The sequence below is a fragment of the Plecotus auritus genome (genome assembly GCF_963455305.1).
Source record: "Plecotus auritus genome assembly, chromosome: 9".
Lineage (NCBI taxonomy): Eukaryota > Metazoa > Chordata > Mammalia > Chiroptera > Vespertilionidae > Plecotus > Plecotus auritus.
Window position 1 is genome coordinate 8,721,651 of NC_137783.1, and position 22,948 is coordinate 8,744,598.

Below are 22,948 nucleotides of genomic sequence, written 5' to 3' on the forward strand. Positions count from 1 at the left end.
TTTCTGCTGTATTCTATGATGCTCTCTTAGAAACTTGCCATCTACAAAAGCTTTTGCTGTGTGGGCATTTTTTCACTTAGTATATCACCTCATTTATAATAATATCAGATATTTTATTTATATTCAAAAACAATATTTTGTTGACATTGCAATCCTATTTTCATGTTAAGTTTTTCATTTCTCATCTTCTCCATATACCAGTTATAGATCTTAGAAGAGTTTACTTCATAATGGTTTCATATGGTTTATTTCATATCTTGCAACCTCTTAAGTTGTGGTTCTTTTAATATGGACATCTTTTATTTGCATATTACATATGGAAGAATATTCTTCATTTCATCAGAGAAAGATCAGCTCTTCCATTGTGTCTGAATCAAGCATATTTTCCCCACATTCAGTGGAGATAGGGTTATAGCGAGGCATTTTCTTTGCTAGGAGAAATATGTGCAAGTGGCAACGTAGATCAGCTTCAGAGAGAGACCATAGGGAGTAGCTTATAGCTAATGAAACAGCAGATGCTCCATCTAAGGGCATAGTTGCTATTGCTCCATAGAAAAAAGGTGGTTGATTATTTTCATGCAGCAATGCAGAGCTAGCTTTGCCAAAATGAATTTTTTTAAAAAACAGAGAAGCTGAAAATAATCGACTCAATTAAAACAACAACAAAAACAGTACATGTCAACAGGCCAGACACAAGAATAACAGACACAAGCTGGAGTAGCCCTATTGGCAATCAGCTTGCAATCTCCGTGTTAAAGTGTTAGCTATTTTTATCGAATTTTTCTTTTTTAAGACCACATCAACCACTGCGATTGAAATGCTGTAAATCCCTCAACACTTCAAACATGTGCAAAACATTTTATAGATGTGAGTTTATGGAGTGAGTTTCTTATTTGTTGTTATCCCAGTGAGTTCTTCCTACTGGTGGGAATGTCAGTCACACGGCCCTGCATCCACCATCATAGAGAGGATGTCATAGGGTGCTGACCTGCAGTAGATCCTAACCACTGTAGGGTGAGGAGTGGCCTTGCCTTAAACGAAGAAAGCCCTCGATCCTGCCAGTGTCCCAGCACGCAGGGGCAGTGTTTGCATACAGCAGTTTACCACTAATTACTGATTGGTACATGAAGGCCCCAGAAATACCAAAATGATAGAAGACTCAGTTTTCACAAAAAATAAGTCACAAGCATTTTGGAGATTCAGTAGGAATTATTAAAAGTTTAAGGAAGCCAAGGAAGGCCCCTGCTTCCACCCAGTTCTCTGTTTTCTATATGCAAGTTTGTGGGTAGAAGTTGTAAAAAAAAAAAAAAAAGAAAGAAAAAAAAAAGGCCTGCATAGAAGAAGGAGACAAATTTGTGAAGGGAAGGGAGGGGAAGGTGCCTCACCTGGCTGCCGCTGTCTCCAAGCAAACTCCAGAAATTCACCGGACAAGCCCAAAGGCTGCTCGGCTTATATTTACCCTTCACTCGTCCTTTGCAAAAAGCTGTGAAGTTACTAGGGTGGTTTTCTGCTATGGTTACCGAGGAATCCAGCTTTGAAATGCACAGCACAGTGTACAGATGGGCCAACTGGAAAACGTTGTCCCCCTCCCTTCCCTTCACAAATTTGTCTCCTTCTTCTATGCAGGCCTTTTTTTTTTCTTTTTTCTTTTTTTTTACAACTTCTACCCACACACTTGCATATAGAAAACAGAAACCAATCAAGGAATTCAGATGAACAGGGGAATCTACTCCATAGGCCAGGTGACCAACCTTCCAAGTTCTGTTAGCGACATTCCCAATAGGTCACTGGTCTCAGGCAACCTATGTAACTGCTCATTTTCTTCACACTTACAATGGAGAGAGTACACTTATTCAACCAACTTCAGGTGGTTTCTTGAAAGTTCACATGAACTAGTGAATATAGAAGATATATACGCTTTTTAAATTCCTAAAACATTTAGCACATTTTTAACAAAGATTTTAGGAGTTTTCGCAAGGATCAATGTGTATAAGGAATATAATCCAGACTGCTTAACAAATAGATCAGATTTTTTTTCCCTTCAAAAACTGGAACCAAGAATTCTCTTGCTCATGTAAAAGACTATATTCGTTTCAACATTTCAATTTTTTAGATTTATTAGATAACATAGGATAAAATCTAATGTGAGGTACCAATAAAATCCTCCTAAGGTACATTTTTTAAAAATATATTTTCATTGATTTCATAGAGGGAGAGAGATAAAAACATCAACGACAACAGAGAGTCATTGATCAGCTGCCTCCTGTGGGGGCCCTTGACTAGAAATTGAACCAGTGAGCCTTCGGTGCACCGGCTGACACTCTACCCACTGAGAAACCCCAGCCAGGGCTGGCAACTCTGTTTTTACCATATTTTTGTTCAATAAATGTGAACTCCTGCTGAATTCTTTCCAAGCCTACAAGAGGAACATTGTTCCACGATATTAAAATCACCAGCACAGAGATGCCCTCTGGAATACTAAGCAGGTTCCGAGTCCTGAACGTGTGCCAGAACATTACAAACACAAGCCACAGAAGAAACCAGATCGTGCTCAGGGCGCAGATGCTCCTTCTTCAAGGACAATGTCATCTGCAAACGGAACTGGACAAAGAAAGCCCTTGATCCTGCCTTAAAGTCAAGAAGTTCTTGAATTATGTCTACAATTATGTCTGTGTAATTTGCATTGATTGCAAGCAAGCTGCTCTCTGGGCTACATGGAGGATGCCTGTGTTTGGGAATTGTGGACAGAGAGAAGCTGTAATAAGAGGCTCGCTGTGAACAGAGAACCTGCTGGGAGCAGACAGTGGGTGGGTGGATAAATAGGACTTGAACTTTCTGATAAGAATAACAAGGAGAATCTCAGCCTTATTCACACAGAGCCAGGTGTCAGCGCCTTGATGGAGAGGAGGTATCCAGAAGAGAATGTCCAGACTCAGGAATATGTCTCTTAGTGGCCAGGACAGTGATTTTTTCCCCCCCTCCAAATAGAAAGAAGACCAGGAAGGGACCAGAGAAGCAAGTACTAGAGGCTTACAGGATAACATAAATAAACCAGCTGACAGATACACATCAGTACAATACAGACTTCTCCAGTTTTCACAATAGCACACAGAGGAGTGCAATCCACAGGTGCGAACAATAAAATAATTATTTTTTGACTCTGAGCCATCAACAACCAGACTTCTATGCTAAAATCCTGGCTGCACTGTATGTACCTGCAATTTACAGATTACTAGGTAGGACAGTTTCAGAGGCCGAGCCTGAATAAATGAATCAGCCGGGCTGGTTGATATTAGTCTATCAACTAAGGGATTATTTGAATTGCCCTCCTGGTTGCCTCCAGCACATGGTTAGAAGGAAACGAGGATGCAGATAACAAAGAAGATCAGATCAAAGAAGATTGCCACAAAGACCCACAGGGTTTCTCATCACTCCAGGCTCACATGTCCCATATTAAAAACCAGAGTCTGTCCAGGGAAGACAAGGGGGAAGGTGCCTCACCTGGCTGCCGCTGTCTCCAAGCAAACTCCAGAAATTCACCAGACAAGCCCAAAGGTTGCTTGGCTTATATTTACCCTTCACTCGTCCTTTGCAAAAAGCTGTGAAGTTACCAGGGTGGTTTTATGCTATGGGTACCGAGGAATCCAGCTTTGAAATGCACAGCACAGTGTACAGATGGGCCAACTGGAAAACGTTTTCCCCAAGGAACTCAATCATACCAGAACCATTAAAAGTATTTCTCAGCCTTCGCTGAATATTCAGTTTAGTTGAATTACTTGGGGAGCTTTAAAGCCTTGGAATCGATTTTTGTTTGCTTGTTTTGTGTAGTCAGCATTTTTTCTCTCTATTAAAAAATGTTTTAAACTGAGTTATATTTCCCACCCAATAAAATATACAGATCTTCAGGGTTCGTTTCAATGAGTATTTTTTTTTTTTTATTGTGGCAAAGCATAGAGAACACGAACTCTACCATTTTAAATATTTGTAAGTGCACAGCTCAGTGGCATTGCTGCAGCCATCACCACCATCCATCTCTAGAACTCCTTAATGCAACTCTATACTCATTAAACACCCACACCTCCATGACGTGGAGCGCCTTTTCCTATGCTTATTGGCCATCTGAGCATCTTCTTCTGTGAGGTGGCTGTTAAGGTCTTTGGTCCATTTTTAACTGGGTTGTTTTCTTATCGTTGAGTTTTAAGAGTTATCTGTATATTTCATGCAACAGCCCTTTAACACATGTTTCTTTTGCAGATATTTTCTCCCACTCTATGGCTTATCTTCTCATTCATTTGACATTGCCTTTCACAGAGCAGACGTTTTTAATTTCAATGAAGTCTAGCTTCATTTTTTAAATATTAATTTACAGTTCTTTATTTATATTCTAGATATAAGTCCTAAGTCAGAATTATGAGCTATGAATATTTTCCCCAGTCTATAGCTTGCCTTTCATTTTTAAAATAACACCTTTTGATGAATATAAATTTTTGATGATAAAAAATTTATTAGTCTTTTTTTTTTTTTAATGGTTAGCACTTTCTGTGCCCTATCCAAAAAAAAAACAACTGTCTACTCCAAAATTGCTAAGATGTTCTCCTGTTTCCTTTCTGAAAGGTTTCTGGTTCTGGCTTTTACATTTAGGTTTACATTTGTGTAGGTAGAGAGAGAGTGATTTAAGTGTATTTTTTATATGGATACCCAATTTTTCTAGCAATATTTGTTTTAAAAGATTTGCCTTTTCCCCATTGGGGTGCCTTGGTACCTTGGTCAAAAATCAATTGATCATATATATGTAAGACTATTTCTGTTCTGTTCCTTTGATCTATGTTTATCATTATGCCAATACCACACTGTCTTGATTTAAGCTTTAAGGAGTAGTTCTTGAAATCAAGCAGTGTAATCCTACCAACTCTGCTTGTTTTTCAAGATTATTTTGGCTATTCTGGGTCCTTTGTATTTCTATGTAAATTTTAGAATCAGCTACTGTATATTTCTACACAAATCCTCCTGGTATTTTTAATAGGGATTTCACTGAGTGTATAGGCTTATTTGGAGAGAACTAACATCCAATGATACTGAGATTTCCGATCTATGAACATAATATACCTCTTCATTTATTTAGGAACTCTATAATTTTTCTGAGTAACATTTTATGCTTTCCAATGCAGAAGACTTACACATCTTTTGTAAGATATTTATAAAGTATTTTCCAAAATATTTTATATTTTTGCTGCCTTAGTATATTTTAAAAAATTTATAATTGTTCATTGCTCATATATAAAAATACAATTAATTTTTAAATATTGCCTGTGTACTTCATAATCTTGCTAAATTCACTTGTTAGTTTTATTATGTTTTTGGACAATTTCATAGAATCTCTATTCACTGATGTCATCTCTGAATAATGAGGATTTTAGAAGTCTTTTCCCAATGTAGATGTCTTTTGTTTCTTTCTCTTGCCTTAATGCACTAGGAAGAACCTCCAATACGCTGCTGAATACAAATGGCGAGAGCCAAATTCCTTGCCCTATTTCCAGTCTCATTCCAGCAAGACCCATTTTTAAATTTCTGTCTCCAGAACAGTAAAATAATAACTATGTGTTGTTTTAAGCCACTAAGTTAGAGGTAATTCATCACAGGAACAGTAGGAAACTAATAAAATCTATCACCATCTACTCATCTATATGTAATATCTGCACACATATTTGCAAGTTCCACATTACAGGTTCTTAAAATGTTATTGTACTATATTTTCTAAACTGCCTCTTTTTGCTTAACAATGTATCATGGATATTTGCTAAACTGATTAATATAAATATTCAATTTTTAATAGTTTGCATAATATACCCTAGATTCCATATTTAAAACTACAAATGATGTTGTATTCTTGTTCATATTCACATAACCCATGTTGGTACCTACTAGTACCTGCTAAATTATGAAATTAAAATGATAGATTCTCCCAAAATATTATAATCTAAGAGCATGCTTTTCACCCCTAATTTCACCAATATTGGCATAATCTTTTTGTTTAATTTTTGCCAATTTACAGGAAAATTTTATCTTTTTATTTGCATTTCTTTAATTATAAATGAGTTTTAGCATCTTTTTATATACTAGAGGCCCAGTGCACGAAATTCGTGCAGTGGGGAAGGGTCCCTCAGTCCAGCCTGCACCTCCTCGCAGTCTGGGAGCCCTTGAGGGATGTCCGATGGCTTAGGCCGACTCCCTCTGGGCCTAAGCCATCGGCACTTAGTGCTGCCGCGGAGGCAGGAGAGGCTTCCACCACTGCTGCTGCACTCGCCAGCTGTGAGCCCGGCTTCTGGCTGAGCGGCGCTCCCCCTGTGGGAGTGCACTGACCACCAGGGGGCAGCTCCTGCATTGAGCATCTGCCCCCTGGGGGTCAGTGCACATCATAGCAACCAGGCGTTCCACTGTCTGTCTGATTTGCATATTAGCCTTTTATTATATAGGATTAGCGTTTGTATCTTTTCCTATTAATTACTGATATATCTAGCCTATTTTTCTAGTTTCCTTTTTTATTAATTTTTTGAAGTTCTCTATATATTTTTGATGTCAACCCTTCACTTATCACCTGTTGCAAATATATTTTCCGTTTCTTCTGTGTTTTGAATATCTTATGTTATAAATATTAGAATCAGATGAATGTATCTAAGTGTCTGGCATAGTGTCCAGTGTGTAGTAGGCGTTCAGTTCATGGAACTATTGTTAATAATTCTGTCCTGTGAGTGGTTGCTATTAGGAGCCTCCCATGTCTGCCTATACTACCAAAGTCCTTTGGGCAGCTAAACACTTCATTTCCCATACACTTCTGACTATGTGAGACCCCTCCCCTCCACACCGGTCATTCTGCTTTCTTACTCCCACATTCTGCTAACAAAGCAGCTAAATTTAAATCTTCTGTAGGAAATTGAGTTTTACTAGTAACTACTCTAATCCAGCTCACACTAAAACACTGACACCATTTTTCATGACAAGTATCAGAGAATAATTTAAATTCTTATGACTCATCCTTAAGAACAAAAAAGTCCTCAGACAGTGGAACACAAGTGTAACGGGTGTCGGTCAGCCTTACAGTCACGTCACCTGCGCCCTGGGTGAGAAATAATGTCATGGACAAGAAATGAAGACTTTTCATTTCTTTCATTCGACATAATTCTCTTGCTTGGCTTGATCCAGCACGCCTCTATGGTATAAACAGTTTCTGCAGCTGCTGTTAGATAAGATGGGAACTTTTAAAAAAGAATCCCGGGCTCCATGCGAACCCAGATAAAAAGGTGGTAGTTCCCATGAGGAATCAAGAGGGAGTGTGAGATCTGATAGCTAACTACACTTGCACACAAGGCCTATCAAGTGAGAAACTACTCTTGCATGCTCTACTAGTAAGTCCTTTACCTTCCAGTGACACCTTGGGATTAATTAAACCCAAACTAACTGCCTGTCACGGAGGTTGTTCAGCCACTGGGAGAAGTAGAAAGCTGGGTGAATATCAACATTACAGTAATGTGTATTACATATTTTGTCCCATCTTCAAGGAGCTTCATCTAAATTTTTAACAAAAATAATTCATTCAGTTACTCATTTATTCAACAGTTACCCACTTACTATAAGGTTTTCCCCACTCTGTATGCTTATTATATACAGCACTGAGCCTGGTATAATTGATGATTAATAAACACTTATTTGATAAATGAACAAATGAATGAATGAAATCAGGTGCTGGGCAGTATGGATTTGCTTTCATCCTTACCTTTCTTGGCAACATTGGAAATGGTTGCCATTCCTTCCTTCCGTGAAGCTCTATTCCTAGGCTTCCTCAATCTCTCACTCACCTGTTTCTCTCCTACTTCTTAGAGCAGTCCTGCTGCTCCTTGCTGCCGCCTCCTGCTCTACTGGACCCTGAAGTATTGGAAGTTCCTCCGGAGTCTGTCATGGTCCTTTTTCTAAGTCTACTCATTCTCCCCGGGCCATTTAATCCATCTCTGGGTCTTGAATTATTGTCTGTATGTGTGTGTGTTTTTTAATTGAGGAGAGATAGAGATAGAGATAGAGATAGAGATAGAGATAGAGATAGAGATAGAGATAGATAGATAGATAGATAGAGAGAGAGAGAGAGAGAGAGAGAGAGGTCTATATGTTGACAACAAATCTTTATTTCCAACCAAGTTTTCTCTCTTGAGTGATATGTCATATAACTAGTTGTCTAGTTGTCTCTGAGCTTCTCCACTTAGAGATTATGCAGATCCCTTGCATTCATCATACTCAAACTGGAACTCATCCTTTCCCCCTTCACCTCCCTTCAAGCTGCCCCTGCCCCATGACGCACTATCTCAATAAACAGTGCTCCCAGGCAATCTAGTGTTCAAGCTAGAAACCTGGGAGGCATGTTTCATCCCTCCTTTTCATTTCTCCATCCTACTTTCTTTTACACAACCAATCACAAAAGCCTCTTATTTCTAGGGCTCACATGTTTCCCAAATCTGACTCCTCCCAATCTTTTCCACGAGGATTTAGGTTCAAGCCACTATCAATTTTGACCTCCTCCTACTACGTTAGCCTCTGGTCTTGTTCCTCCTCAGTTTCTTTCCCATTCCGTGGTAAGAAAGAATGGCAATGTAAATATGATCATATTCTTCCCCTTACTGAAACCCTTTGTTCATTGTTCTTGAGGCAAAATCCAAGCAGCTGAAACAACAAATAATGCATTTGAGATCTGGCCTCTGCCCACTGTTTCTATTCTGGATGAGATTCAGCTCCTTGAACACTCATGGTATCACCTCTTGCCTCAGGGGTTTCAAACAGGCCCTTGCTCTTCCAGAAACAGTCAGCTCTCACCTCCACTCCACCCTTCACCATGCTAACTCACTCACTGTCTCCAAGTCTGTTTTCGCAGTACCCTTAAAAACCTGTCATAAAATTCAACACAAACTTTGTAATTCCTTCTCTGTTAATTTATCTTCCCCATTGAAAATAAGCTTTCTTAGTGTAGGGACAGTGTGCATATTGAATTCCACCACCTTTCTAACATTAGCACCCACTCGGTAAGTATTTGTTGACTAAATGAATAAATCGGGTCAAACAAAAATAAAATAGTCTCTGCCCTTAAAGAGTCTAGAAGAAACAGAAAGGCAAAAGGACTGATTATAATTGAGCCCAAGTGATGTGCTGTAACAAAGATGTATGTAAAAGTTAAAAAAGAATTAAGGGCCGAAACCGGTTTGGCTCAGTGGATAGAGCGTCGGCCTGCGGACTGAAGGGTCCCGGGTTCGATTCCGGTCAAGGGCATGTACCTTGGTTGCGGGCACTTCCCCAGTGGGGAGTGTGCAAGAGGCAGCTGATCGATGTTTCTCTCTCATCGATGTTTCTCTCTCATCGATGTTTCTCTCTCATCGATGTTTCTAGCTCTCTAGCCCTCTCCTTTCCTCTCTGTAAAATATCAATAAAATATATTAAAAAAAGAGAATTAAGGGCCCGGTTAATTTTGCCTATATTGAGAAGGGCACACAAAGGCTATGCAGAAAAAATGGACACCTGAGCCAAACTTGAATAAGTATACATTCACGGTGCTTGGGGTACAGTAAGTGTTTCTGCTGGTAATGCACAGCATCCATTCTTCCTTCTTGTGGCACCATCCCTCCCATTCTCTTTTGGAGAAATATACTTTCCCTTGTTCATGCGTGAGGTTTGCATAAACTGATCTCAAATCTTGCCCTGCCCCTCAGCCTGGCCTAGCCAATGAGAAGGGTGCTTCACACACAGGAACCTTTGCCAGGGCAGGCCAAGGAGAGCCAGTTCAGAGACTGCTCGGACTGTTGGAGAAAGGTAGTCTCTTTCCACGGGGATGGCTAAACTGATCATAAGAGCCTGAAGCTGCCAGTAGCCATCACTACCACCACTCCACAGGGCAGAGCGTGCCTGAAGATGAAGCTGGACGAGTGGAAAATGGACGTAGGGGTGGGGAGAGAGGCTGGTTAATTCCTGTGCTGAAGCCTTGGGCCCAGCTGCGCCTGAGGCCAGGGTGCACGCCAGGACTTCTCCTTAAGCGGGGCAGCACACACTCTCTGTTTTCTTGAGCTAATGTGAGTTGGATACTTGGGCTTTTGCAAGTAAAAGTGTCCCAATTTATTCAGTGCTCCATAAATATCTATAAAAATGTATACAAAGTTAATAGGCAGCAAACATGAGACAAGGTTCCAGGGCAAAGGAATAAATAGCATAAGCAATGGAGAAAATGAAGTTTTAGACAACTTAATTTTACCTTTCTTAAAAATGAGGGAGAGGACATATATTCCTGCACTCAGCAGCCCACAGATGTAAGGGTGTGTGTGTGTGTGTGTGTGTGTTAATCCTCACCCGAGGATATGTTTCCATTGATTTTTAGGGAGAGTGGAGGAGAGAGGGAAAGACAGAGAGAAACATTGTTGTAAGAGAAACACAGGGCCTGGGCTGGGGAGGAGCCTGCAACCAAGGTACGTGCCCTTGACCGGAATCAAACCCGGGACCCTTCAGTCCACAGGCTTTATCCACTGAGCCAAACCGGCTAGATTGAACTAAGGGTTGGATGTCTCCTAAGGCACCTATCTGAAGGTTCCTCCTTCATCTTCAAACTGTCATACATTAGAATCATGGTTCCTTAAAAAAAGAATGATTTGTCCAGTTTTGTTCAAAAAAGGCTATATATTTTGTTCATGTTCCACACAAAAACACTCAAGGCGACATTATAGAACTCATTTATCACATCTATATTAAGCTCCTAGAATCAATCCATAAACTAACCATTATGATGTCATTGAACTTGACAAGCACCAGGAAACAATTCCTATTCTTAACTTACAACCAATAGATTTGCATAACCTGTGCCCTATTCAAAGAGCAGGCAAGAGGATGAGAGCATTGCCAACTCATGATGACAGGGTTTCACTCCCTTATCTGCATCATCAAGCTACACATCTATTCAAAGAGGTCTTCTCAACGTGTCTTGTGCAATTTCGATGTCGCAACTTTTCGATGCACACAAAACCTCACTGCTGTTTCTTAACATGATTCAAACATAATTCTGTCTCAGTCTTATTTCCAGCCCATCTTTCTTTTTTGAAATCCTAAGGAATTTATATAACAAAAATATAAAAAGAGCACCAATTGGCTTTTGTACCTCTACAATCTAGGTTCTAAATGAACTTTAACATTTGCTAAGAACCACAGGAGGGGAGCTGGGCAATTATGCTCTTGATGCAGGCAGGGGAGCCCCAGGCAGAGACGGGGGAGACAGGGTGTCTTCCTGGGCTGGGAAGGCACAGACCACGTTCCAGGCAGCAGCAGCAGCAGCACCCGGAATCTGTGAGGCAGGGTCCTGGACAAAAGGTGCTACCTAAACGGGTGGTCAGGGTGGGGGCAAACGGGTCTGCCTAGGGGTAGAGGAGGAGCTGGAGGCTAAGGGTGGGGTTAAGGCCATGCCTAAGTACAGAAACCACATCCTAGAAGAGTACGGGTTCTGCCCTAAGACTAAAAGTAGAACTGCGCAAAGAAATGATAAAACCAAGGGTAACAGGATCAAAAGAATTCCTCAGTCATCTAAACACCTGGCAGGACAAAGCAAAACATTCTTTAGGGGAACATGTCATACTCCAAATCCGTCACAATGCACCATCCCCAATAGCCAGGACAACATTCCAAACACCGAGGAGTATACATACAAGAAAATGCTCGGGACCCTGAATGAGCACACTGCTGGCACCCGCAACACAGGTGAACCTCACAGACACGTGTGAAGACAGATTCAAGTGAGTGCACACTGTATAATTCATTTACATGAAGGGCAAGTACAGGCGAAACTAATCCGCAGTGAAAAATAGGCCAAAGAGCGGTTATGTGAGACAGGGGCCGGGGTGGAGTAGGAAGTGACTTCAAGGAGACAGGAAACTTCCTGGGGAGATGAAATCGCTCTGTCCTTTGGTTCCCGTGGGGGGTCCGTGACTTTGTCAAAACTCATCAAACTGCCCACTTAAAATCTGTGCATCTTATTGTATGTAAATCACATCTCTACATTTGATTAAATGAAAAAACAGCGAAGAAGAATCTAGAACCATGTTTCACATAGAAATCATTGAGCTTTTCATGCAAGCCAGAGAGAACTTTTTCACTATAAAAAATATAATTTTATTGAAGTCATTACAAGCTGATTTACACTGCCTTGCAAGCACTGATGGTTCAACTTTAGGAACTTTGCAAGCCAGCTGTTAAACCACTGTTAGCTTGAAATTGGCCGTGGGTGAAGCCTTCACAACACATTACAAATCAGCATCCCCCTACCCGTCCCTCCACCCCCTGGTTTCCTGGCAACCACTGGATTTATGGTTTACATTAAAATAAAGACCTGCTCTGCATGACTTGTTTACAGTTATGATCAAGAAACAAAGCAAACTTTCCAAAATGTAGTGCTACAAACTCCTGTTCCCCCTCCCCTTTTCTTCCCATCACCCCCACTCCCGGACAATAATTTCACCCCTTTTGGCTGCTTAATTTTGAATTTGCCTTCATGTGACTATATAAAATGCCCATGCCGCTACTTATTTTTCGCAGTTTTGGCACTGTCTACCGATTTCCCACCATGGAAGGCATGGAGTTAGTCTTCTTTCCCATAAAACATCTGCCACCACCATAAATACACTGCTTCCCACCCCACCCTTCCAACACTGCGCTGTACTGTTAGTTAGATCAATATGAAGTGTTTACACAAATACTATTATGAAAACATCCACAGCTCAGCTGTCTAGTATGGAGTCATGTTGCTTTTCCTTCCTTGCACAACTTTTTGTTTTCTCTGGAGTTAGTGATATTCTTGAGGGTTTTTTTGTTTGCTTGCTTGCTTCATTTTCTACGTACTTATTATTGAGTTATACAGAAACTCTATCTCAATTGTTTAGAATTCCTCTCAATAGTTCCAATATATAAGGTAATCCAGCACTTTCATCTTCTTAGAAGCACCTCTCCAGAGGCTCTCCTTTGAACTGTTTGCTCTCTAGGTCTGTGCACAGCTATGATCCTGCAGTTTATCTTCCACACATCCATGGGTTCTCCTGGGAACTGATAAACAATTGTTGGGTTGGTCATCCAAGTGTTGCTGTTAGGGAGTCTAAAGCATTCCGATTCCTGATCCTGCCGATGTGACTATTTTTCACTTCGGAAACTTATCAGCTCTCATCTTTGTCCTTCATATTCTGAAATTTTGTGATATGCCACTTGGATAGAAGGCCAAGAAGTGGTTGACAAAATAATGCATCCCTCCAAAGATGTCTCCATCCTAATTTCCCAAACCTACGAAGCTGTGAAGTTACCTGGCCGAGGAGTGAGGCTGCAGGTGGAATTCAGTCGGCTGCTCAGTTGAGCCTTGAGAAGGAATGCAGCCCGGGCACCTTGCTTAGTCCCGTCAGACCACATCGGGATCCGGACGTCCAGAACTGTGTAAGCCACAGGCTGGTGGTCATTTGTCACAGCAGCGATAGGAAATTAATACAACTGACTAGCCAATGTATGCAGACTAGTTAGTGTTCTCTTACTCTCTAGAACAGCCTTGGGCAAACTACGGCCCACTGGCCGGATCCGGCTGTTCTATCCGGTTCTCTTGCTCTCCCCTCCGCTCCTTTACTTTGAATTTATATTAGTTCATACAAACACTCCATCCATGCTTTTGTTCTGGCCCTCCGGTCCAGTTTAAGAACCCGTTGTGGCCCTCGAGTCAAAAAGTTTGCCCACCCCTGCTCTAGAACAAGCCAATAGACACTTCGTTAACTTAGTGTGCGAAGTAAAAATTAAATCTTCACATTTTTTTGTTAGCACAAGATTGACTCAGTTTTCAAATAAGTATATTCCCAGTTAAACGTAACTAATGAGGCTTTGTGAAAACAGAAATTAGAGCTGGATTAAGCATGGACACAGCCTGTGCAGCACAGCCTCATCCTTGCATCATCCTGTTGGAGTTCAGCCAAGTCTGCTTCCTTCCACACTTGCAGAATGTTGTTAACCAAAAGCATCCTCTCCCAAGAACTTCTTCCCCAAGTCCATATGCAGACACTAATCCGTTCATTCTGGCAGTCCGTCAACAGCTCTTCTTTCAAGGTGCCTCCACCATCCCTTTAAAAATGTTCCCATGCTGGTGAGGGCTCCAAATGTCCCCCTTAACACAATCTGGGTGCTACTATAAATAGCAAATGGCAATTGGTTGTACTGAGTGCAAATTTAAGTTTGGGGGCAGGGGAATCACCAAAACAAGAATTTTTATTTATTTTTTAATTTTTTAAATTGATTTCAGAGAGGAAGGGAGAGGAAGATAGAAACGGCAATGATGAGAGAAAATCATTGATCGGCTGCCTCCTGCACACCCCCCACTGGGGATCTAGCTGGCAACGTGGGCATGTGCCCTTGACCGGAATGGAACCTGGGACTGGAACCTGGAACCCTTCAGTCCGTAGGCCAACTGAGCCAAACCGGCTAGGGTGCCAAGGCAGGAATTTGAGAAAGAAAGAAAGTTAGGCTTCTAGTGTTCAAAAGTTAATGTTAACTAAGTTATTTAAATCTTAGCATACACCTTCTCTCCCCTAGAATATTAAAATGAGTAGGTTCCGGGTCAGTCTATAAAACCTGGTCAACCCATTAGGTATGTGAAGTATAACTTAGTCATATGCACGAAGCCTTCTGCATTTGCTGGGGCTTTTCTATATGCAAGGCACTTGGGTACAGATTTGAGATGCAGAATGACGTTCTTGCCCTCCTAGAGTTCACAGTCCAGAGGAGAAGCATAATCACACCACGGCTGGGTAATAACATAATGCACATTCAGAAGTTCCGTGGGGCCCAGAGGGCACGCTTAATTTGCCGATGGTACCAGGAGACACTTGGCAGAGGAAGGAACACAGCAATATCTGAAAGGAATGAATCGTCCTATGCCAGTGACCGCCACACTTGCTGGGAAGGAGGAAGCAGTGGCCTCCACTGGGGAAGAGCCAGTTGAAACGTCCCTGGCACCCAGTCCACTGCTCGCTGCCTCCGGGAAAGAAATGGCTCTTTGCTCCATTTGCTCCGTTTCTAAGCCCGGGCGAAGAGCCCTGAATGCAGGGTGTCCTGGGTTCAAATCTGCCTTGAAACTGTCCCTATATTCTCTTGGTAATTTGCTTAGCGTTGCAGCCTCTGCTTCCTTGGCTGTAAAACAATAATCGATATTCCCATCTTTTAGGACAGCAGTGAAGATTAGAGACGATTTACGGAAAGCGCCTGGCAGGAGAAATCAAGGATAGAACTCTGAATCCAGTCTCTCTAACACCAATACGCACTCAAGTCACGGGTTCACAGATCAGGAAATACACAGAATCACCGCCTAGTTTAACTGATACCTTTCAGAAAAATAAAGCAAAACTAAACCCACCTCTTCCTGCACTGAAGAATAATAGATCTAGCAGCTCTGAATCTGAATTGCCTTGTCTTTTCACAACAACCCCTTACCAAGCCTCAGGAAGAAAGAAGCATAAGGGGTTCCATTCCTTAAGCACACGGGCCATGTCTAAGTCCCCCTGGTCCTGTACTACATGATATTCTGTTCAGTAGGTGCTCATTTTTTCCTTAAGAATGTAGTGATATAGAATCAAATTGAACATATCCTATATAATAAAAGGCTAATAATGAAAATAGACCGAATGGTGGACACAACCAATCGCTATGACATGTGCTGACCACCAGGGGGCATGCGCAGAACATGGTGGGCATCGGCCACGGCAGGATGGTGGAGCAGGTGCGTGGGGATGCCAGACCAAGGTGGGGGTACCGGTTGCTGTCATTGGGGTGAGCCTCTGGTAGTTACTGAAAATTCTTTGCTCCCGCGTGCCACGGTCCTGCCTGGCACTCGCACCTGCTGCTGGCGCTGGCCCTGCTCACACCCGCTGCCAGTGCCAGAGCCGCCGCTTGCACCCACTGCTGGTGCCCGATGCCGGCCCTGATCGCTTGGTGCCATCAGTGGTGCGAGCGGCAGCTGCTGGTCCTGATCGCCCCTTAGGGTTTCTCCACCTCCCCTGCTCCTGAGGGGAGATTGGAGCCTGGCAGCCACTTCTCGTACCCACTGCCGATGCCAGAGCCGCTGCTCGCACCCACTGCCAGTGCCGGCCCCAATCACTCCACACCTTCAGCAGGTGCAAGCGGGGCCAGCACCGTCAGCACGTGGGAGCGGCAGCAGGAGTGGATGGGGATGGGGGTGGTGGGGTGGTGGGAGGGGCTGGGCATGGGCGCGGAGGATGGGCCGAGACCTGTCCCTGTGCCTACCACAGCCTCGTGGCCCACAGTTCCTTTCAAGGTGCATGAATTCATGCACTGGGCCCCTAGTGTATATAATAAAAATGTTACATTTATTTGGACATTATAAGTTAGAGTTGACAGAAGTACCAAGAAAATGTCCCTGCTAATATAATTTATAAAACATTTTATTTGAAAAAGAGGAAAATCACTCAAAGCAAACCCATTCACTTAAGAAATAAGCTATTTTAGGACATACTATGTGTCAGGTACTGTTCTAGGCACTGGGAGATAGCAGTGAACAAGAGACAAAAATCCCTGTCATTTTGGAGGCTACATGCTAGTCTGAAAGATAGTGTATAGAACAAAATTTCTAAATAACTAATACAGGAGGTGTCGGCGGGGCCCACACCAGGGCAGTAGCTATGCTATTCTGAGAAGTTCCAGATTCTGCATATATTTTGAAGGTAGAAAAAAATAAGATTTGCTGATTGGACATATGAACTACTGGCAAATATTCAACTATTAGGATATTCTTGGAGTCAGTAAAGACACCTCAATTTCCCTTCATCAACAGAACTGTGCTAGAAAATACTTCAAACACTTAACTCACGAAACAACATAAATTCTGTAGATTTTAAATAAGAAGATAGAAATTTTTTAAGTAAAGCTTTAAAGGAAACACATCTGGTGATAAAGCTGATTGGCGGGTTGATTACTAAGGATCCTAAGTAGAATGACCTCACTTTATTTGATGGACCAACAATTCACAATGAATCTTTGAAGACTAAAAAGAAACACTAAATAATCAAGGTTAGCATATCCAGAAATTATAGAAATAATCAATTAATTGAATTATCACCAACTCTTCATGTACCATTAGGGCAAAAGTTTGTTACTTATGCTTTTTAATTCAAAAATAAAGACTATGCACTGATTAAATTTATTAGGCTCTTTTAAGATCAGTAAAAGTAGAACTAGAACTGTAATAGTGCTAGAGTATAACTTTTATGTAGATTTTATATTTCTCTAGAATACATGTGACACTAATTTAAAAATTAGGATCAAATACATATTTGAAAATTATATGTGGACAATTGAAAATTATATAGATTTAAATTTTATACCTACATAAATGGGGGAGGAAGGAAAGGAAGGAAGGAAGAAAGGGAGGGAGGGAGCGAGGAAGGAAGGAAGGAAAGGAGGGATCACTTCCATATAGTAATTCGTCATTCCCAAACTTCCCCCAATTTTATCATCTTGTTAAAGGTGGTACCAGAGAAATCCAGCAGATGGCACTCATACATTTTTCTAAATATTGTGCAGAATAAAAACAGGATTGCTTAAACTTTGTATTTCAGACCAGAAAGACAGAATAAATCATAGAAGCAAACACATTTAAAATTTTTCTATTACCATGAAGAAATAGTGCTTTTAAGCTGCTCTAATGCACATTCATAGCTTGTAACCAACTTGCAATTTTCACTTCGTATTCTAGCAGCTGGTGGCAAGTAAGCATTCAGAGCCATTACATGCCAATCAACAGCTTGATAATACAAAGCAGCCCAGTGACCACTGGGAGACCCACAAACTTTCCCCATTATGGATCCGGGATCATTATTTAATTCTAGTTTCTTTTCAATGCTTTTATTGGCTGTTCTACCTAGATGGGCTTTGAAACCAGCAAACATTATTACTGCCATTTTTCAACTAAGCAAACACAGGCTCAGAAAGTAAAAGAAATAAGAAGATAGGCTAATTCAATCAAGAAAGAAAATCAACAATAAATGAATCCAGTTTAACTAGAGAATCAATAATTTATGCTTAAATCCCCAATTAATAAATATGGGTTAAATGAACAAGTCAATTCAACCATATTTCAACACTTCCTATATATCAGCACTGTTTCACACTCCGGGAAAAAAGTGGTGCATAAGACAGACAATACCCCTGCTCTCATAGAACTTACGCTTTAGTCGTGATAAATAGAAAAGAGAAATAAATAAGGGTATCGGAAATTAGTAGTATGAAGAATTCATGAACTAAATTAGAGTGGGTGATAATGTGGCCACATGACTACGTGGACTGTTCCAAGGAAGGCTTCTCCGGGGAGGGACACTGCAGTGGCGCCTGAAGGACAGAAGCAGGAGGAGGAGCATCCCAAGCAGAGGGAGGAGCACAGCCCCTGAGATGATCCCCAGGCCAGAGCCAGGAGGGCCTGCCTGGACAGCAGACAGGCCAGGGTGGCCCAAGAGCAATGTGCAAGGAGAATGGTGTGACCTGAGTTCCAGGAGCCAGGATGGATGGATGGATGGATGGATGGATGGATGACCAAAAGAATGGATGGGAGGAGTAATAAAAAGAAGGGGAAAATAAAGAAATAAACAACAGTGTTAATTTTAGGTTAATCAGATCTTTTTTTACATGTTGATCTTTCTGTAAGTTTTCTATTAGTCCACATTTCTGCCTTAGCAAGTACTGAAAAATGAACATAACTCTTATTCTTTGATATTTTAAAGAAGTGCCATCCCTCAGGTTACCACCTTAAATTATCAATAACCAGAGAGGGTAGCATTGAAAAAAACCCCACATCTGTAGAAAGTAAAATAAAGTGGGATGAATAGGTGTTAATTTCAAGAGATACAGAGAAGGTGAATTTTCAATAATACTTGATTTGAGTCTGTTTTGTACTGATCTGCCCCTTTCTCCTCAGGGAGTATAAAAGATATTCTTAGTTTATTAAATATTCACATTCACTGATTCTGATTATCAAAAGGGTGATTTAAATGATTCTCAAATTTCTCTCATTTTCTAATATTTACCTGTTTCATAAGATTTTATTATAAGCCAATATTCAAAAAGAATATATATTTTTAGGTTGTTCAAACTGAAACCACCCTAACCAATTTGGCTCAGTGGATAGAACATCGGCCCTTGGACTGAAGAGTCCCAGGTTCGATTCTGGTCAAGGGCACGTACCTCGGTTGCAGGCTTGATCCCTGGTCCTGGTCGGGGCCTGTGTCAACCAATCTATGTGTCTCTCTCACATCAATGTTTTTCTCTGTCTCCCTTGCTCCCACTCTCTCTAAAAATCAATGGAAAAATATCCTCGGGTGAGGATTAACAAAACACAACAAAACAAAACTAAAAAAAAACACCTGAAGCCCAAGCAATTAAATTGTAAATAAAGAGGCCCACTGTCCCTTGTGGGGTCACACAAATCACATCGTCATTCCAAACCTCCGTTCCTCCTGCAAAAACTGGGATATATGCTTGTCCCCAACTAGAATCTCAATAAAGAGCTTTGGTTATATTGGATAAAAATAGCTTTATAAACATGACCTTGGTATTGTACAAATCTTAACTGGCATCAGATCTTAGAGCTGACCTTACACTGACCCTGCCATTACTCCCAGGTCACCCATTCCCAACCAGAAACTTCTTTGTCTAAAGTCAACAAAAGCTGTCAACAACCACACTATTTAATGGTGGTTGGAATTTGCAAATACTTCCTCTCAGCAATCACAAGGCCATATCCAGAAATATTCATTAGCAATTGTATTTGCATCTATTAATTGTAGATTAAGAGGATTTTATTTTAACAAGATTTTATTTACCCACTAATGAGAACGACAATTTATTACAAGAATGAGAATAATTAACTTAGGGCTATAAAGTAGTATAGCTCTTTGGCGGTAAGAAGGAAACAAAACCATTTTTCTTCCACTCTATAGGCCTCGTTTTGCACAGCCACTTACGTGGGCCATTGTTATTAATTTCACATTTTGACTTGCTCTTTATTTTCCCAGACAACTGAATTCTGGCGCTGTCAATTTCATGACAGTCTTTTAAAGATAAATTCGCTGTATATCAAAAGCAGTTGTTTAAATAAGCATTTGGCTCTGACAGTTTTGCTCTAGATACTTCTCAAGCAACAGCTAAAGAGAGCGTTTTACCATCAGTCACGGCTTTCTTTGTTATCCTTTCTCCTTTTCCTCCAATCTAAGTAAATGTGTTCTTACAACCAGCATTGCCTCACAAAACTTCCCCTCATGTGTAGAGAATGTGACCCTCAGTACAATGAACAACAAATGAACGAAATCCAGGTTCTCCCTCCTAGAACTGGGAGAGCTATCGCATTACTTCCTTCATGTATTGATCAACGATATCTCAAGATGTCACTTTTGTCAAATGTCAGTAAAGTAAATAAAAAAACAAAGCTTCTTCACTGGGCTGATGATTTCATCGTTACCAGCCCAAGCAAAAACCTTATTTAACTTGAAAATATGTTTAGGAAGCACAAATGCAACTAACTACGCATTCCTACCTCCAACATTTTCAAAGGTAATTTCATCCTGCCCGTTCTTTCATAACTAAATAAATAAACAAATAATTCTGTTATCTTAAGATAAAAGGGCCACAAGCCTCCAAGACTTAATCCCTGCTTCAGGCGAATGACAAAAAATATTTTTCATTTGCAGTTCACATCCTGAAAACAATTCCCTCCACAGAAAATGTTCTGAACTAGACTCCGAAAGGCAAATCCATTTGCTTCATTTATGTTCTTCAGGATGACAAAGGAGTGGAGAACAAACATAAAGGTTGACCTAAAATACATCAGTTTCAAATATTGAAATACTTTTTAGTAAAATGAACACCTTTAGATTTCAAACTTCACACTAGAAATAAATATTTGAGTGACAGAACACGTTACCCTGTCCACCGAGGTTTAAAAATCATATCACAGTCCTGGCCAGCGTAGCTAAGTGATTAGAGCGTCAGCCAGCACACCGAAGGGTCAGGGTTCCATTCCAGTCAAGGGCTTGTAACTGGGTTGCAGGTTCCCGCCCGTTGGCAACCCATTGATATGGTTCTCTCACATCAATATCTATCTGTCTGTCTGTCTGTCTTGTCTCTCTCCTCTCTCTCCTTTCCCCTCCCTTTCACTCTCTCTAAAATCAATGGACAAAATATCCTCTAGTGAGGATATTTAACCCCTCCCCCCAAATCCTATCATATTTATTTCTAATCATGTCACTGAACTGCTACTGTTTTCTGGACTGCAGATAAATGCCTTATTCATAATTATGTGGCACAGTTATGTATGACTGATTGACCTGAAGCAGAAAGGGACTTTGTCCTCAGCATCAGCTTACAGCAGGGTCTGTCTGGTACAGGCGGCCTGTCCATCTGCAGGCAGCCAGCTGAACAACCGACTGCCCCGCTGGTGAGAGACTCAACAGGGTTTTCACGGCATAATTTCCATTCTACAAGAAACTACCAATCCCAACTGACACTGTTTTAAAACGTTTCTAGACTCCAACTCATTACAATACAGTGAGTTGAACCTTATTTTGGACTTTTAGGAATCTCAATCCATTTTTTAAAGTTCAAGGGGGAAAAAAAACAAGCAGACAAAATGCTCTCAATTTTGGTTTCTTTTTCAGAAGAACACACTACTACTGACAAAATAATGAATAGTACAGAAATCTTCCTGACTGTACATAATCTTACAGCTTTTCTTTTTCTTTGCTGTTTCCTCCCATCTCAATAATTAGGCCAGGGAAGAAAGAAAGGAATTTCCAGTCCACTGGTCATACTCCACATCCTATAATTTTGTTGCTGGTTTTCCCCTGGCCAAATAGCTCCATTAATCAGCAGGAACAATATGCAGCAAACTATCTATACGTCCTAACATTATCCCCAGCAGAGAACTGAGAGTTAGAAAGTTGCTTCTGAAAAAGCCTGTTACTGTGAAGAACTATGACGCTGCCAGGAACCTTGAGCAGCATCAGGATTACTCTGGCAAGTTTGAGCTTTGGTTACAACTAAGAATAGGAAAAATTCAGTGAATGAGCATTTATTTAAGAACTAGAGGCCAGGTGCATGAATTTGTGGATGGTTGGGGTCCCTCGGCCTGGCCGGCCATTGGAGCCGATCGGGGTGTCTCGCCCATTCTGGGGGGAGGGACCGCGGGTGGTTGGCTGGCCACGGGAGGTTGGCTGTGGGAGCGCACTGACCACCAGGGGGCAGCTCCTGTGTTGAGCATCTGCCCCTGGTGGTCAGTGTGTGTCATAGTGACTGGTTGACCGATCGTAAAGGTCACTTAGGCTTATATATATATAGATTGCATTTCTGTAGAGCCAAAGACTACTTCCAGAATAATCAAGATCACTCTGAGACACATTCAGACCCAGATAATTTCTGTTATTTCCCTACTTAGAAGTTTTATGAATTACTAATTATTAAAAACTTAAAAATGGACCTACTGATCTGCTGATACTTTATATTGACAGTGCAGTTTGGGTTCATACACTGATTTCTATTGATTGCTGTATTTCCTTTGTTCAGTGAGCTTGTTCCATTGATTACATTGATTCTAACAGTCCATTATTTTGATTGGTGTCACATGTAGTGCTTTGTATTATTCTACCATACAGTGCTAAAATAATCATTTATTTGATTGTTTGAAAATTAGTTTAAATCTTAAATACGCAATTTCACATTTTGAAATAATGAAAATACTGAACCTCCCTTTTTTTCTCAAATTCAATTCATATTCACCCTGATTCCATTACTGACTACCTAATTTAGACATTCTCTCTGACACACACACACACAAAAATACAGTTGATATTGTCAGTAAGAGTTT